General features: G+C 43.6%; 1 protein-coding gene and 1 pseudogene across 3 annotated transcripts in view; both read right to left on the minus strand.

Annotated features, from left to right (window-relative positions):
- HECW1 (HECT, C2 and WW domain containing E3 ubiquitin protein ligase 1) overlaps positions 1 to 18,283 on the minus strand; it is a 460,467-nt gene that overhangs the window by 280,479 nt on the left and 161,705 nt on the right. The window lies entirely within an intron of this gene.
- On the minus strand, positions 17,656 to 18,236 carry LOC129040812 (large ribosomal subunit protein eL20-like; annotated as a pseudogene).

Consider the following 18,283-nt stretch of genomic DNA (forward strand, 5'->3'; position numbering starts at 1 on the left):
CTTTGGCATAAGGATTATTTTGAGCTGTTTATTTTGAGAAACTGCAGATGCAGAAAAGCTCTGAAACTCCCTCTAACAAAAGACAGATTAACATTAACATGAGAAAAACAAACAGAAGTTTAATAATGTGTATCTCATCTGTACATGGGGGAAAACTCAGAGAAATGGGTAAATCTCGAGTAGATTTCAAAGTATTATCTTAGAAGTCAGGCTTAAAAACTGTTACCCTTTTGTAAGGGAAATTTACATCTATAAAGGAAATCTCCATTTGTAAGCGTTTCTCTCTCTCAGCCCCAGGAAGAGAAGGGTGACCCTGAATCACTAGAGACTGAATTAATGGAGAAGGCAGGGACTTAAAACTGCATAAAAAGCCTTACCTTTGTTTAAAGTGCTTTTCCTGGCCACCTTATCTTAACTGGGCCTTTCCCTAGACCCTTCTCTCTTTGTATTGGAGAACGATGGTATTTAAGCCTGACTTCTAAGATAATACTTTGAAATCTACTCGAGATTTACCCATTTCTCTGAGTTTTCCCCCACGTACAGATGAGATACACATTATTAAACTTCTGTTTGTTTTTCTCACGTTAATGTTAATCTGTCTTTTGTTAGAGGGAGTCCCAGCTAAGAATTCATAAAGAACTGTAGAAAGTAAAAGGTTTCCTCTTCAAAGTTTCCTTTGTTGTTGAAGAATAAATCATAAGTGTTAGAAATAATAGTTTCTTTTAAAGACTAACTTCCTTCAAGCTTCCTTGCTTTGTGCTAATAACTCTTTGTTAAGCCCTATTCTATGCAGCTGTTAAATATAAAGGAATAAGTACATTCTATGTCCTTGTACTTTAACCAAGGTATTTGTGCAGGACACGCTCACAGGAACGTTCCAGCTTGCAGCCTATGCCCCTTCCCTACTTGGCATAAGCAACTTCCTCTTTTCCTTTGTTCTCCCTTGCCTTTACCTATTTTAAAAAAAGTTTTAAACTGTTAGCCAATCAAATTCAGTTTAGATTGTGAAGTCTAGCTCCAGCCAATGGATGCAAGACACAGCAGTAAGGATGACCCAAATGCGTAAAGGATAAATATGTCTGCTTTTCCTTTGTTCAGTGTACTCTCGTAGCAAGACTGCTAGCGGGTGTACCCTTTCTGCAGAAAGTAAAAATTGCCTTGCTGAGAGAATTAAATTTATGTTCGAGTGCTATTTCTTTGCAGCACCACGAAACAAGCATTCTGTTTCTACATAAACATTGTACATATAACAGCGTGGAGGAGAAAACTATTTTTCCCCCCTGCAGATCTAAACAGTAAAGAGAACTGAGGTGGGGTGCCTGGCTCCAGCAGGCTCTTGGCAATGGTTCATGTTACTACTGTGAGTATTCCCCATATGTAGTCTTCTCTTGATGGAAACTTCATCCCAGCTCCTCTGGGATGGGGTCCCTGCCTTGTCCTGCTATTCTCCCTGGACTGAAAACTGCTCCTGAAACTTGGTCCCACCATGGCTCTTAGGTCTCCACCATGACAACAGCTGGCTTGGATCCCAAGCACTGCCTCCCTGGGCCCCACCATGGGCACTCATGTGGGGGACTCCCTGTTGGCTTCAGAGACCCTCTGACTGCATGGACTATCACCTGCTACTTGTCACTGGGGCTCTGGACATTATGACGTCCCTGTCAAGCTCCTAGGGACTGTAAACCAAAAATAAAACTCAGACATCGCCCAACTGACGGGATGGACCCCCTCTTGGCCAGGAGGACCCCAGAGAAACCTGAAAAACGGAATTCCCATCCATGACAAGAAGAGAGGCCGGACATGCCTCGTTACACCCCCTCCCTTCTGGAGTTTAGGCACAGCTAACCAGCATTAAGGTTAAAATCACAAGACCTCTATAGACAGAACAGGCTTTTTGTGGCAATAAGATACCAATACCAAATTATAAACAAAACCTAAAGCCATGCAATGCAAGTCACACCCTACAAACCATAAAATCTCATTAAACAGGCTTTTAAAATTTATGCTGGTGTCATGTGGCTTACTTTCCAAACTGACTGTGATATAACATCACATGACAGATAGCAGACCCTGGAGAAAATAAAAATATTTTACCTCCAAATATATTTCTTTGACATCTTTTGAAATGGCCCTGCAAAGCTGTCTTTTGAGGGAGAAATCTGCATTTGTAGAGAATCTCCATGAATGCAGACAGGCCTTCCCTTTCTAGACCTTTCTTAGATCTAGGAGAGATTAACTAAGAGTCTGACACCTTAAGTTCTGAAAAGAGACATTTACAATCTGTCTTTCTGAAGCCTTCTACCTATAAGGCTTCATCTACATAACAAAGGCCTTGGCCTCCACAACCCACTTTATCCTAACTCAAGCTTTCCTTTCTACTGACTTCAAGTCTTTAGACAAAGCTCAACTCTCTCAACCAACTGTCAACTAAAGAATCCCTAAAACTCATCTATGACTTGTAAGCCCCCACTTCAAGATGTCTCGCCTTTTCCTGCCTAACCAGTGTACACTTTCGATGTACTGATTTATGTCCTTTCCTATAACTCCTGTCTCTTCTAACATGTATAAAACCAAACTGTAACCACCTGGGCCACACTTTCTCAGGACCTCTTGAGATTGTTTTCCAGGCAGTGGTCACTTATATTGGCTCAGAATAAACCTCTTTAAATATTTTACAGAGTTCTGCTCTTCTGTTAATAGGACCACCTATGGGCCAGGCCAATGGGCATATGCCTGATCTACCAATGGTAACTGGATTACTGTCCCCAGGGTCCTCATTCCTCCTCTTCCACACTAGCCCATGACCTCCTGAAGTCCAAGCTATCATTCAGACAAGTAAGAACATCAGGGAGGTCTCATAAAGAGGCTGGAACCCAACCCCTGTAAGGGTAGAGCTGCCACTGCCTGTAGGGACAGCATTAGAAAGTGCTGGAGGCTGGGTGCGGTGGCTCATGCCTATAATCCCAGCACTTTGGGAGGCCAAGGCAGGCAGATCACGAGGTCAGGAGATTGAGACCATCCTGGCCAACATGGTGAAACCCTGTCTCTACTAAAAATACAAAAATTAGCTGGGCATGGTGGCGTGTGCCTGTAATCCCATCTACTCGGGAGGCTGAGGCAGGAGAATCACTTGAACCAGGGAGTTGGAGGTTGCAGTGAGCCGAGATCGTGCCACTGCACTCCAGGCTGGTGACAGAGTGATCGATACTCTGTCTCAAAAAAAAAAAAAAAAAAAGAGAAAGTGTTAGAGACGGCACTCCATTCTTTCACTGGGTGGGAATTGGGGAATGCCTAGTACCAGCCAGGCACTGTTGTAGGCCATGGGATAAATTGGTGAGTTAAAGAGACAAAAGGCCCTGCCTGTGTGGAGTTTGTATTTGACTGCATATAGCGCACCTGGATATCCCCGTAACTAAAATATAAGAATAAGGCAAGAGAGGTAGGCTGGGGCCAGGTCTGGGAGCCCTGATCTCAGCAGAAGATTTTGTCTTTGAGCTGAATCACCAGCAGTGGGTGAGATGAACCACTGCACATTTGTCAGGAAGAGTGGAGAATAACAGGGCAAAAATGGACTTTTAGAAAAATGTCTCTGACAAGACAGGGTGGGTGAATAACAACAACAAAACCTTTGCACAGCATTTTCCAATTTACAAGAGGCTTTATCAGCTATCATATCTCACAATCCTCCTGGGCTCTGGGAGTCAAATAAAGGCCCCATTCAGAGACAAGGCTGGGCACCCAGGGAGGGACTAGCCTGGGGCCACAGGGTGAGTGAGTGGAGAGCAGGGCCTCAAAGCTCTGCCTTGTGGCATCTCATCTTCTAGTCTGTATATTTCCCTTTCCCAGCAAAGACTGTATTTACCAAACACAGTGCACGTTTTCTCTTTAAGGAGGATGTTCAACTTAAAATTATGGAAAGCTTTATTACAATGTTTCAGAAAAATGTCAAGAGAGAGGAATACAGTATTGCCTGGGGATTTTTTTCAAATACTCATGGCCACCTTCCTCCCTCCCTGCTCCCAGATTTTGACAGTGTCACTTAGATGTGTCTAATTTGCAAGAGCTCCAGTGACTGTACTACCTACAGCTTTCACTGCAGCATGTCCAGCTAATTCCCCCTCCTCTTCTCATTGAGAAAGTTCAGTCCTGGTGGTTTGGGCTGTGTGTTTAATTGCAAAAGCCCTAGAGAAAGAAGAGATGTTAACATAACATTCTTGATGAAACGAGACAAGGGGAATATGTTTCTCATTTGTAACACACAGAAAATCGAACAATGAGTGCTGGTGGGTTGCTTTCCTCAACTATCTCTGTCTACATGGATATCTAATATGCATCTCAAGCCCACCTCCAAAAACAAGTTCTTCGTTATCCCAGCCTTAAATGTACTCTTCCCCATCTCCGTAGATGGTAACTCTATTCTTTCAGGTACCAGACTGAACACCTAGAGGCATCCTTGATGATTCTTCACACTCCTCAGGTACAATCCAGCCAACGCTGAAATGCAAACTGTCTAAATCTAGACGATGCTGGCTTCAAAATCTGCCCTGACCTCTGACCACTTCTCAGTCTCCCACTGCTGTCTTCCTAGCCTCAGCCACCAGTATCTCTTACCTGGTCTATCAGGTTTCCCGACTTCTATCCTACATTCTGCTCTCCACAGAGCAGCCAGAGAAACCTTTAAAAAAAACCTAAATCAGGGCTGCACATGGTGGCTTATGCCTGTAATCCCAGCACGTTGGGAGGCCGAGGCAGGAGGATCACTCTAGGCCAGGAGTTGGAGACCAGCCTGGGCAATATAGTGAGACCCTGTCTCCAAACAAAGAAAAAAATGAACACAACTCTATATCAGATCACATCCCCTCTGCCAAACCTTCCATGACCTCCTTCTCCCACCATTGCCTCCTTTTCCCTTGGGTCCAGCAACCCTGGACTCCTGGCTCTTCCTCCTGCCTGCCCATCACAACCCTGCCTCGGGGCCTCTGCACTCCCTACTCCCACTGCCAGGAATGCGCACCCCCAGACATCTCTGGGCCTCTGGCTCTCCCCTTCATCAGGCCTCCATTCCAGCATCTCCACAGTACCTGCTCACCTACTCCTCCCTAATCCCCTGTGTAACACCCTTTGCCATGCTCACTCTCTTTCCCTATTCCCTGTATTATTTCTCTTTACACAATTTAACACCACTGAAAACAAACATACACTCCGTTAGTTTATTGTTCATTTCCTCTCACAACAAGGTACATTCCATGAGGACTTTGTTACGTTCACTACTACGTACCTCCCCACCACCCCCAACCATCCTTAAACAACTCCCTGCTATCCCCAACCATCGTTAAACAATGCCCGGGACACAGCAAATTACTCACTACCTTTTGAGTGGATGAATGAGAGAATGTCACTGCTATCATTGTATGCAAATCCTTCAAATCTATTGACTTTCACATTTCATTAGTATGGACAACTTAAGTGATGACCCATGAAGTTCAGGGTGCTTCAACAAAAGGCAGGCATTCATGTAGCATATGGAGCTTCCTGAACTCTGTCCACAATTCTCAAAGTCTATGTAGGCCGAGACTACGACTTTTTAGTAGTTATAAGGTGTGATTCTGGGTGAGGCCTTGGTTGGTGATATCCCTCCTCCCAAGCACCTTTGGGGGGTGGGTGGCAGTTTGAACTGGGCACAAAAATCATTCAAAAAGTGGCAAATGAAAACTGTGCATTTGCCAATAGAAGTAGTAAAGAAAAAATAATAGCTGCCATTTTTGAGAGTTTATCATTTGCCAGCACTTTTACTAAATATTCCTTTAAATATTTACTATAATGAAACTGGCATTAAATTTACTTTCCCAGGGTAAAAACTGAGCAATGGTCAACTGGACAATCAGGAGAAAGGAAAATGCAGAAGTCAGCCTTCCTGCTTGTATTACATCTCTGAAGGTTTAAGGACCTAAGCTAGCCTCAAAATCAAGGAAGGCTGTCATAGGGCACCCCCATCATAGGCTTGGGCAGTCTTGATGGCATTATCACTGGGCTGCATGCTCTGTGCTTCATGTGGTCCCAGTAGTTGGATCTCAGAGGTCTCTTTTCTTCAAGGGAAACTTGCCTGTTTGGACTGTGCTGATTTCTCATCATCTCTCTGTTCAATTCATTTCTCTACCTGCCCTCCCTCCAAGTCATCCACCCTCTCAGGGTCCTGAGGTCCTCTCTTGAAAGCAAGGGCTATAATGTACTTACCCTCTGGCTTGTCCTTTCCATCTTGCACATGGCTCGAAGGTCTCTCTGATCTATCTCTGTGGTCTCTGACTTTTTGCAAGCCATATGACTTACTGACATAGACTAAGATGTCCCTAACTAGTTCTTGTGTTTAGACCACTGGCCTTTGCCAAAACTTGGATTCCTAGTACTTTCAGTATAATCTGTTACTTCATGTTTAAGCATTTTCCTGGGATTAAAAAGAGTTAGTTTGCTATCTAGCTCATTGTCATTTATTTATTTTGCCCACTCAGGTTCTTTATTTTATTTTATTTTATTTTATTTTTTGTTGAGATGAGGTCTGTCACTCAGGCTGGCATGAAGTAGTACAATCACGGCTCACTGCAGCCTTGACTTTCTGGGCTCAATAGATCCTACCACCTCAGCTACCTGAGCAGCTGGGACTACAGGCATGAGCCACCACACCCAGCTATTTTAAAAAATTTTTTAATAGAGATGGGGTTTTGCCATGTTGCCCAGGCTGGTCTCAAACTCCTAGGCTCAAGCAATCCACCTGCCTTGGCCTCCCAAAGTGCTGGGATTATAGGTGTGGACCACTGTAGGTTCTTTATTTTTTATGACTTTGGGTGGGCTCATTCCCGACTGCACTCCTGATGAATGGTTACAGTCCAAGTGGCATATGACTCATGAACTTCAGAGATCCTCACGGACCTATGCAGGCTGATTTTTGATTTCCTAGTCCAGTGGTTGCCAACCTGGGATGCATGTTGAAATAGCTTGAAGAGCATTAACCAATGCAGATGTCTGGGTCCCAGCCTCCAGGGATTCTGACTTAACTGGCCAGTGGTGTGGTCTAAGTATCAGGGTTTTTCAGAGCTCCACAGGTGAGACCCTGATCCAGTTTTTCTACATACCTAATCCCAGGAAGCTCTCACAACAACCTGTTCCATTTCCCCCCTTTGTCTTGAGCTGCATTTTACTGCGTCTATAAATATTGTCCTAGCAAGACCCAGTTAGCAGTAAGACTTGCTCTTTTTAAAAAGAGCTGGTCCATTTTTTACCCCAAAGTTATAAGTTTATATAACTACACTTAATAAATTCAAATATGAGAACCTTAAAGCAAAAAAAAAAAAAAATTCCATACAGAAAGCACATAAATATGAATAAAGCACAAAGGGAATAAAATCAGAGCCCTTCAAAGTTTCAAATTATAAGACCTGGGGCAGTCCTGGCTCTGCCACTTGCCAGATCTGCAACCTTGGGTGTTTCTTAACCTTTTTCCTCCACAATTTCCTCATTAATAACATCAAATGTAAATTCTATGATTTCTCATGTTTGTTGTGGAAAGAAAATGGAATAATACTTGTAAATGTACCTCATAAGGTTATTATTTTATTAAGAACAGAATAAAAATTACTTCAGGGAAGGGAAATTGGGGAGATGTTGGTCAAAGGATACATTTCAGTTAGATAGAAAGAATGAGTAAGTTCAGGTGATCTATTGTACAACAGGGTGACTGTAGATAATAACAAGGTATTGATCTTGAAAATTGACAAGGGAATTTCTTTCTTTCTCTCTCTCTCTCTCTTTCTTTCTTTCTTCTTTCTTTCCTTACTTCCTTCTGTTTCTGTCTTTTTTTTTTTTTTTTTTTTTGTAGAAATGGGTCTCACTTTGTTGCCCAGGCTGGTCTCAAACTCCTGGGCTCAAGCCATCTGCTGGTCTTGGCCTCCCAAAGTGCTAGGATTATAGGCATAAGCCACTGCACTTGGCCCCAAGAGAATAGATTTTAAGTGCTCTCACCACAAAAAAATAAGAAGTATGTGAGATAATGCATATGTTACTTAGCTTGACTTAGCCACTCTATAATGCATACATATTTCAAAACAACATGTACATGATGAAATATGATTTTCATTTGTCAATTAAAAAATGTTTAAAAAAGAAAATTATTTCAGATCTGGGAAAAACAGTCCTCCCATTTCCTATAAGATTACCTGTCACTAGGCAGCCTGCAGAGAACCAGGTGAGAAGGGTCCCGGCCCCATGGTCCTGCTTGAGAGAGTCACGTATCTCAAACACAGGAGAGCCCTGCTGCTGGAGACCCCATTATTAGCCCAGGCCCCTGACTCAATCCTCCACCTCTACTCCCTTTGTCCTTGAATCAAAGGGCAGCCGCATCCTGATGCTGGGAAGAGGTGTGGCTATTCCACTCCTGACACTCAAGGCAGCTGCAGCTGGGGGACGATTTCAGCAATGACAAGCTCAGGTAGGAGAAATGACAATTTAATTAACTTGTCAACTGTTTCTCTCAGAAAACATGGAGGAAATAGATTGCTGCATAAAAAAGCATCCTTTCCCAGCTGTGTCCAGTCTTAACATTTTTTCCTCTTCCAATTCAAGGTCCTACTTTGGGATCCTACTCTGAGGGACGTATTGCAATAGTGAACAATGTATGTTACTCTTACATCGATATATCTGTAGGTCTAAATCAGTGCTTGGTAAATGTTTTGGTTTCAGGACTGACCAACAATCTTGAATATTATTGAGGATCCTAAAGAAATTTTACTTACGTGGCTTATATCTATCAGTATTTATTATGTTAGAAATTAAGGCAAAAAATGCAAACTATTTATACTGGTTCATTTGAGAACAATAAGAAAACCATAACATTAACATGGATAACATATTTTATGCAAAATAAATACATTTTCCAAAATTAAAAAAGGTGAGAATTATGGCATCATTTAACATTTCTGCAAATGTCTTTAAGAGCTGGTTTAACAGAAGACAGCTGGATTCTCACACATACTTCTGACTTCAATGGGTTGTGATTATCACACTTCATGGAGCTTCTGAAAAACTCTGGTGTTCACTCGTGAGATAATGAGAGTGAAAAGGTCAAATAAAATCTTAATATTGCGATGAAATTAGTTTTGATTAGTTTTGACCTTACAGACCTTACTGAAGGCTCTGGGGGTCCTCCAGGGATCCCCAAACTGTACACTGAGAATTTCTTTCTTTTTTTTTGGAGATAGTCTTACTCTGTCACCCAGGTTGGAGTGCAGTGACATGATCTCGGCTCACTGCAACCTCTGCCTCCTGGGTTCAAGCAATTCTCCTGCCTCAGCCTCCCGAGTAGCTGGGATAACAGGTGCTTGCCACTGCGCCCAGCTAATTTTTGTATTTTTAGTAGGAATGGGGTTTTCCCATGTTGGCCAGGCTGGCCTCGAACTCTCGACCTCAGGGGATCTGCCTGCCTTGGCCTCCCAAAGTGCTGGTATTACAGGTGTGAGCCACCGTGCCCGGCCAACACTGGGAATTTCTGTTCAAGATATGCTGTGACTATTACGCTGTGAAGCATAATATTGATTCTATACATTGTCAATTAGATGACTGTTGGATGCTAGAGAGGCAAATGGTCTTACAATAATATTTAATAAAATATAATTATTGAAAGTGTTTAAAATCAGCTTTATTAGTGACTTGCATTTAAATTTGGTATTTTATTTAACAATTTTAAAAGATATATTTAATGATACCTATTTATTATATTTTCTTGAACAGTGTGTGTCTCATTTTATAACTTCCAAATACTTAATCATATGTTGGGTCTCTCTTCTTATTCTTGCTCTGCTCTGGGCCTGGCAGGTAGTGGGATTTGAGACAGCCTGTGAACACTGAACACTAGGCAAGAAACATGCCCATAGAGGCTGGAAACGACTTTACAGAAGGCAGATCTGACCCTTGGTTGCCAGCTCCTGTCATCCCGATGACACCACAGGGAAGGAAGTTCTCAGCAGATGAGTGAAGTCAGCCAAAAAGAGTGTGATGCAGGGCCCTTGCCACAGCAGCCCTTGCCTTGTCCTGCCACCTGCCTTTCCTCCTGCTCTGTTCATTAAAGTGATACACCAGTCACTGAACTGGGTTTGCCCATCAAGCATCCTGGCTGGAGGGACATGAGTGACCCATGCACACAGCCATAAGAGGCACATTCAGTGATCTAAGCTGAGCAAGACATTCCTCCTGCTGTAAATACACGTCCTTCAATCTAGCAGTAGAAATTAATCCTGTGAATAAATAGCTGCACAACTAAAATCTGAGGCAGAGTGCAATAAAGTCACATTGTTCTATGACAGCTGGAAAGGAAACACAATTAAGCTGGATGAGGAGGGACTCGAAGAAGGCTCATGGAGAGAGTGTCAGACATGTTGGAACTTAAAGGATGCAGGGCAGGACTTTGAGTTCTTGCACATGCAGGATGCCATAAGAGCATGGTGGCTCACACCCATAATGTTAAATCCCAGCTACTTGGGAGGCTAAGGCAGGAGGATTACTTGAGGCCAAGAATACAAGAGACTAGCCTGGGCCACATAGCTAGAACGTGTCTCAAAAAAAAAAAAAAAAAAAAAAGAAAAAGAAAGAAAGAAAAGAAAAAGAAAGAGGAGGATCTAATTCTGAAGGCAGAGCTAGAAGAGGCTTAGCAAGCAGTCTGGTTGTTAGCTGCAGTGCGTTTGAGGGAGAGTGGACCGAGAGAAAGAAGAGCTGAGGTTGGAGAGGAGGCTACAGACTTGAAAGAGCTTGTGTTTGAAGTCAGGTCTGGGTTTAAACTCCAGTTCTCCCCTTGCTATTGTGATATTGCACAACCTCTGAATAACAGGTTTTCTATCTGTAAAATGAGGAATAATCATATTTCCACGATAAAGTTGTTTGAAAATCAGGACTAATTCACGTGTAGAGCTTGGCACACAGCAGGTGTCCACCCAATGTCAGCTATTGTTGGACACCAGCTGTGGAGAGCCTGGTGCAACAAGTCGCAGAGAGGGGCTCAGTCTGCAGGAAACAGGAGATAGGAGATGCCTTTTTGGAGCTGAGCCTGAGACAGTGATGGCCATGAAGCAAATGATTTGGGCTGGGGCTTCCTGCAGTGACAGGGCCAAAGGCTGCTGAAGGGACTCTTCTGCCACTTGCCTGGGCGGGCAGTGAGGTGAGGGGTGCAGAACTGCTGTGATGAGAAGCAGCGGGTCAGAAATCACCTCACCTCCACTCCCCAGTCAAGGAGTGCAGGATCCTAGAATCTTAAGCTGTCAAAAATCTTAAATGCCAATTTTCATGGGGGAAAAACAGCCCCAAACAAAACGGGAAAAGAGAATACTGTGTTGGGAATGCATGAAAACCTCAGCATTTGGGTTACATTTCCAGTCTTCCCCTAACTGGAGACTTCCCCTCTCTTAACTGCCTTCTCCCTGTTCCTCAAACCCATTTGCTCCTAGTGAGCAAGAGCGTTATTGTCCACCTGGGGAAATAGTTGGCTGGGGTTCTTTTCTTCAAGTGTCTTGAAGTGTTCTTTTCTGGCAGTGTCTTGAGGTCCGTTGTGTGTTCATTCTCTTTCCAACAAAGTTGTAAAGGGAATGAGCCGAGATCCATTTCAGATCACAGAAAGGGGGGTGCTGGCTTTCTCATTGTACTGGGATTATCATGAGTATTCATCCTCCTCTCAAAAGTCTTCTAAGTGTGCTATTGTGCTACTTGCTTAAATTTGTAAAACTTTTTCTCCTTGTATTTCTGCTCACCAGGAACTACAATTCATCAAATAAAAGAGAAGCTGGCAAAACTTGTCTTACGTCTCAGTGGCCTGGGATTGAGGTAACTTAGGTTCTAGTTGTCATTCTGCAGTTAACTAGCTGTGTGACTCGGCATTTTAATCGCCCTTTTTTGGAGTGGATTGACATTTCCTAGAGTAAATTTGGACCAAATCCACAAGGTCCTGCCCCTCCCTGACACTGGACGGGTAAGGTCACAGGTGTTCAGTGGTGGAATCGCCACTCCATCTTGTGACCCTGCACTCCTGCACGATGCTATTTCCATGGGGATCTTGGATTAAACCTCAAGTGCAGATGGGCTCTGTCACCACTGGTGTTACCTAGAGGAGGCAGTCTCTCCTTGGAGCATCTGACTCCTCTGGGAAAAGGTGATAAGAATTCCTAGTCCTGACCCAGCATCTGGGACAGAGATTTATCACAGGATCCAGGGTCCCTTCACTCACCACTCCCTTTCCATGCTGAGACCACCCCAATTCCATTCAGACCTTCTCCTCTTCAGCCTCCCCAGTGAGCTGTGAAGACCATCTGTCTTCAGCAGATGGTCTGCCTCAGAAGATGGTCTAACTCAGAAGAGTTCCCCAGTGGAGGGAGCTCTTGGTGATTCTTGACCAAGGGGAAAGGCCCACTGAGCATCCACTGTAATAGTCGCTGCACTGCTGTGGTTTAGACAAAACAATGGTCCCTGTTCTCAGGCAACTTAGAGTTTCAGGGAGACAGTCAAGGAAACAAATACACCAGTAAAAATATACTTACAAATTACTATACCCCATGAAGGAAAAAAATCAGGTGCCATAAGAGAATCAAGGCGGGAGATATTTTGGAGAAGGTGGCAGAGGAGCTACCTGCAGAGGCAACACATCAGCTTCAGAACAAATGAAATGGGGACAAGGAGGGCGCACATTCTAGGCAGATGCACAGCCTGTGCAAAGGTATGAAGATGGGAATTCCCAACAGGTCCAAGGAACTAAGTGAAGACTAGTGAGGCCCCAGCATAGTAAAAAAGAAGAGCATGGATGGTGGGGGTAGGGTCTACATGAGGCAGAACCTTGCAGCTCACCGAGAGGATTTGCAATTTGGCCTAAATGCCATGGCACACTTTAGAGGGCAACAGGATCTGATGAAAGCGCAGGGCCTCTGGCTTAGGAACAAGTATTTTATTTAAAATGCTTCTTCTCACTCAATTGAAACTGTGAGGTAATCCCTCCCACACCCTAAAAAAAAAAAAAGGACACAGAGAAGCATTTTGCTTTGTCTGCTACTTGTTTAAAATGAGTTCATAAAAATAAAACTTATTCAGTCAGTTCATTATCACAGAGTCCGCACAGCTGGAAGGGGAATGCCCTTACACATAGCACAAATTGAATACCCAACCTCAAGCCCACACCAAATGTTGAATCTGAAATAAATGGGTATGAAATATAATCTAACCCAGCTCAAAGAAATAACACTGTCCTTGCTCTCAATCACTGAAAACCGCTGGATGTATTCATTTATGCAACTGACTTCCTGTACTCCAGGGACTATGCTAGGCACTCCAGATACAGCAGCAAACACAGACAGAAATTTCTGTCCTCACAGAGCTTGAATCCTAATGGGGAGGAGACTACAAACAAGACAGTTATGTAAATTATAATCTATATTAGAAAGGGATGAGGGTGTGGAGTGTGAGGCAGGGAAGGGAGTTAGGGAGCGTAGGTGGTTGCAATTGTAAATGTGGTGGTCAGGAAAGACCTCCTAGGGGTGACTTAGAAGGAGGAGAAGTGACAACTTAGACCTCAAGGGAAAGAGCACTGGGAGCAGAGGGGAGACCAAGCCTGACACCCTTAAGCAGGTGCACCTGGGGAGTGGCAGGAAGGCCATGTGACTGGAGCGGAGAGAGAGGAGGGGAAGGGGAAAGAAGACAAAAGGGGGATCAGATCACATAGAGCCTCGGAGGCCATGGTTGGGGCTCTGGGAGCCATCTGAGGATCTGAACAGGGAAGTGACATGTTCCATGCTTTGAGAAGGCCCATGCTGGGGGCTGTGATGAGAACGGGCCACATGTGTGGGAACAGGAGGAGCAGGTAGGAAGCCGCTGCAGTGATGGGGGAGCTGCCGCTTGCTAGAACCAGGGTGGGAGCTGTGGATGTGCCGAGAGACGATCAGATTCCAGATCTATTTTTGAGGCTAGAGGTTTGGATGTGGGGTGCAGAGAAAGGATGTGTCAAGGATGACACCACAGGTTTTGGCTGGAGAAACAGGAAGGAGGGAATTGCTGTTCACTGACATGAGGAAGATTGAAATGGCTGATGATCAGATAAGGATGTTGGCTGGAATATTTTAAGTTTGAGATGCTTATAAGACATCTGCTTGAAGACCTCAAGCAGGAGCTGAATATTCAGGGGAACATTCAGGGGCAGGGTCTGAAATGGGCATATACATTTGGGGGTCACCTGCCAATAGATGTTATTTCAAGTCACAAGAGTAGATGCGACCACCAGGAAGGGTATGGATAGCAGGAAAGGGACAGGTCTGAGCCCAGGGGCAGCCCACAGTTAAAGGTCTGGGGAAGTCAGGGAAAGAGCCCAAGAAGGAGCATGAATTTGGAAAAAGAAAACAGGGAATGATGACTTCCTGGAAGCAGAGCAAGCTGCATTTCCTGGGAGGTACAGTCAACCGTGTCCAGCACAGAAGGTGAGGGCTGAAAATGGGCCAGGGGAATTTCCAAAGTGGAGATCCTTGGTGGTTCTAACAAGAACAGCTTTACTGAAGGAGTAGGGAGGAACTTCAGGCAGTCCAGATGCTTCTTGGAAGAAGTTCTGCTGGAAGAGGGGAGAAGGCAATGTGTGGTAAATGGAGAAGGAAGTGGGAGATGAGAAGATCTGGGAGAAATTGCTGGTGGATGCCTACGGAAATGGTCTAACTGAGGGAGAGAGGAGCTGCTGGAAAGACATCCTAGCAGGTGGCAAAGGGCAAGGCCTGGTGTGCAGGTGGGTCCCAGTCATGGCGGAGAATACAGTCACGGGTTCTTAGTTTCTATTTTTGGTTGGGCCAGTAAAGCCCCTTCCTCATCCCTCTCATCTGCTTATCAGTACAGACAGAAAGGAAAAACCATGGCTTCAGGCTGCTAAACACCTAAAACAAAACCAAACAGAACAACAACAACAAGATAAGGTGGGTTTCACAAGCTTGGACATGCGGGCAGTTCACCTGTCATATAAGGCAGGGAGGCAGCGTCATGGCGGCAGGTGGCAGTGGGAGTCAGTGGAAGCTCTTTTCTGATCCCTGCAATTGTCTCAACAAAGTGTGAAGTAGGGTCATCCATTGCCTGAGTAGGAGGATGGAGAGAAGATGAGGGAGGTTTGTTCATCTTCACATTTTACCTAATGAATGAAGTGATTTCTCTTTCACATATATTGTAAAATCTGTTCTTACATTAGGTGCAGAAAGAAGAGAAGGAGGACTAGAGAAAGGAGGAGACCAAAGAGTCCTGAGCATCCTGAAAATCCAAGAGAAACCCCAAATGAGGCTTCTGGCCAACACTGAGAAGATCCAACAAATTTCTGAGTACAAATATAATCTGGCGAAGTGGAATTAGAGACGTCTGTATTTCTGCTGAACGCACTTTCTAAGCTCCGTGAATGAAGGAGGGTTGCAGAGCATTCTGTATGGTTCAGGTGATTGACTTCACTTTAGGAAAAGTAAAACTAAGAAAACAGAGAAGCTGGAGCATGTGCCAAATAAAGAACTTGCTCCTCAGGAGACAGGAAAGCTGAGCTAATTTTGTACGTACTATAAATCGTCAGTCAGCTTCAGTTTCAGATCTAGTTTCAAACCTGGAGTGTGCCAGTGGACAGGGAAGACTGCATTGGCCTAAAGCATTTAGACTTGCAAAAATAAATAGTACCATCAAATAAATAAAGCACATTTTATCAGGATTAGGCATAATTTATAATGACATAAAGATGATGGAATTCCACATAAAACAGGAAAAGAACAGGCTACTTATGAGTTTTAAAAGTAATCGTAATGTGTATTTCTACCTGCATTTTATTTTGAATAGTATCTTATTACCTATATTTTTAAACAATGTGGTCTCTTTTTAAATTCTACAAACCACTGTGTGAGAAACTTATCCTTTTAAAATCAATGCCATACTGGGACCAGCATCACCGGAGGTCTCTAGTTACTTGCTGGGACATAAGGGGAATTCTCAGGGGAGCCCCACACACAAAGAGCTTATGAGTCTTGACATGGAAATCAATGTCACTGGCCTTTTAATAACTCTAAAGAACAGGCTATGCTAGGAGTCAGTCTGTTAGACTGATCCAAAATAAACTGTCCCTGGCATAGTTGTTATGTAACATCATTTCTTACCGTTTCTGATATCCCTTACACAGACAAGAAAAAAAATGAAAAGGTCACATCTTTTTGTGACCTTTTCCTTCCATCAACAGGAACCAGACTTGAGCCATTTGGTAAGGGGCCTTCTGCACAATTGATTCTTTAAACCTCCTTATTCCTTAAACCTCTGCCTCTGTCTTCCAGTACAAGTACTGAATGCCATACCCTATAATAGATCTCAATGTATGAAACAATTTTAACCACAAAAATCTAGTAAGAAAATTCAATAAGAGCTGACACTATAAAACACCATAAATCACCAGAGGTGGCCTATGGATCAATTAGCAGGATATTGGCAAAACTCTGTAAAGCATTTGATTGAATAAACCTACAGCCACCTATCCAGCAAATTAACAATGACTGAAATTGTTGCAGGGAGTGAGTGGGGGAGGGTGGGAGGGTGGTATGTGTGTGTGTGTGCGTGCGCATAAGAACAGACTACTTGATGAGTAAATAGTGGAGGAAGATAGTGTGGATGAATTAATGACCAGGCTTCAAGGCAGCTCCGTAATTTGGGGAGGTGATTAGTGCATTTGCATCTACATTACTCTCCCTCACCCCTACTTTTCTAAAACTTAATACCATTTCTTCCATATTCACAGTTTTTATGATAAAAACAATGCTTGCTAATTACAGGTAGTTTATAACAAATTTTTAAGAAGCATTCAGAGAAAACCAAAAACCACCTCAAGCATCATCACCCCAAGATAAGCACTATTATTATATTAGAGATTTCCTTCCATTCTATTTTCAATGCGTGCATGTGTATTTTTCAGCCAACAAATACTATGCTGCATATACCATTAACATTGTGATTTACTTATGTAACATTGTTATTTACTTATGTAACATTGTTATGAGAGATTTTTATTTTATTAAATAGTCAGGAGAATTCTTTCATAAAGGCTACATATTATTCCATATTATGGTATTACTAAATAGGATTTCAAGTAACCTTTTTGTTGGATTTTTAAAGATATTCTTAATTTTACACTATTTTAAATATATATATATATAATGCTGCAAATGAATATCTGTATAGCTTATTCCTTGCACCAATTTTTGAGTACTTTGCTCTGTTATTCTCTGAGGACCATGATAACTCAGTGACACCATGGATGCTGAGCGCCAAACTGCTTGCAAAGCACACGTAGAGACCCCTGGACACTTCCCTCTGCACTGAGTGTCCGTCTCAGGACATCTTCAACAGCATTGAGTTGTATAGTTTTTAATTTTTTAAATACGATATGCAAAATGACAGTACTTTTCCTTAATTTGTGGTTTGTTTTCTAGTATGAGTAAATATCTTCTCACTGATTTCATAGTCTTTTTAAAGTTGTTTACATGTCCTCACGTGTGACTCACATCTATCACATTGGCTGGTACACCATAGGTGCTCAATAAGTGTGTATCAAATAAAAACAATAAATGGAGAGATAGTTCGTGTCTATTTTTGTAATAGGATTTTACTGTGCTCTCTCTCTCGCTCTCTCTCTCTCTCTCCCTCCCTCCCCCGGCGCGTTCCTGAGTTTATGTGGGGCACACCCGGGCGAGGACCCTGCACCTAGAAGAAGATGTTGGGCCTCTTGGTGGTGAAGCGTGGCTCGGTGGCACTTGTTGGCTGCGATCTCCTCCACCTTCATGATCTGGATGCAGTGGGCCCGGGTGCGGTGCCGGTCCGTGGTGGTCAAGTCCCAGTATTCCCTGTATGTGTTGTGGGTGCAGCTCCGGGAGTCATAGAGCAGCCAGACGCTGAAGTTCTTTACCCGCTGGGGGGCCTTCTCAAACACCTGTCCACAGTAGACAATCTAGCCTGAAGACATCCTCATCTTCTTTAACTGAGATACGAAGTACCAGAAGCGGGACTTGGCGACGACGTGATTAGGCGCAAAGATTCGCATGTGGTAGAGGGGCAGTGTGTGGCATTTGGGGGTGGCCAAGGAGAGACCACCACCTTGTACTCTTGTAGTGCACCCGAGGCCTTCATGGCGTTCTTTCCATGCCTGCCGCCACCCGCGCTTTTCTCCAGCACTTTGGGAGGCCGAGGTGGGTGGATCAACTGAGGTCAGGAGTTCGAGACCAGCCTG

Source organism: Pongo pygmaeus, chromosome 6 (assembly GCF_028885625.2).
Source record: "Pongo pygmaeus isolate AG05252 chromosome 6, NHGRI_mPonPyg2-v2.0_pri, whole genome shotgun sequence".
NCBI lineage: Eukaryota > Metazoa > Chordata > Mammalia > Primates > Hominidae > Pongo > Pongo pygmaeus.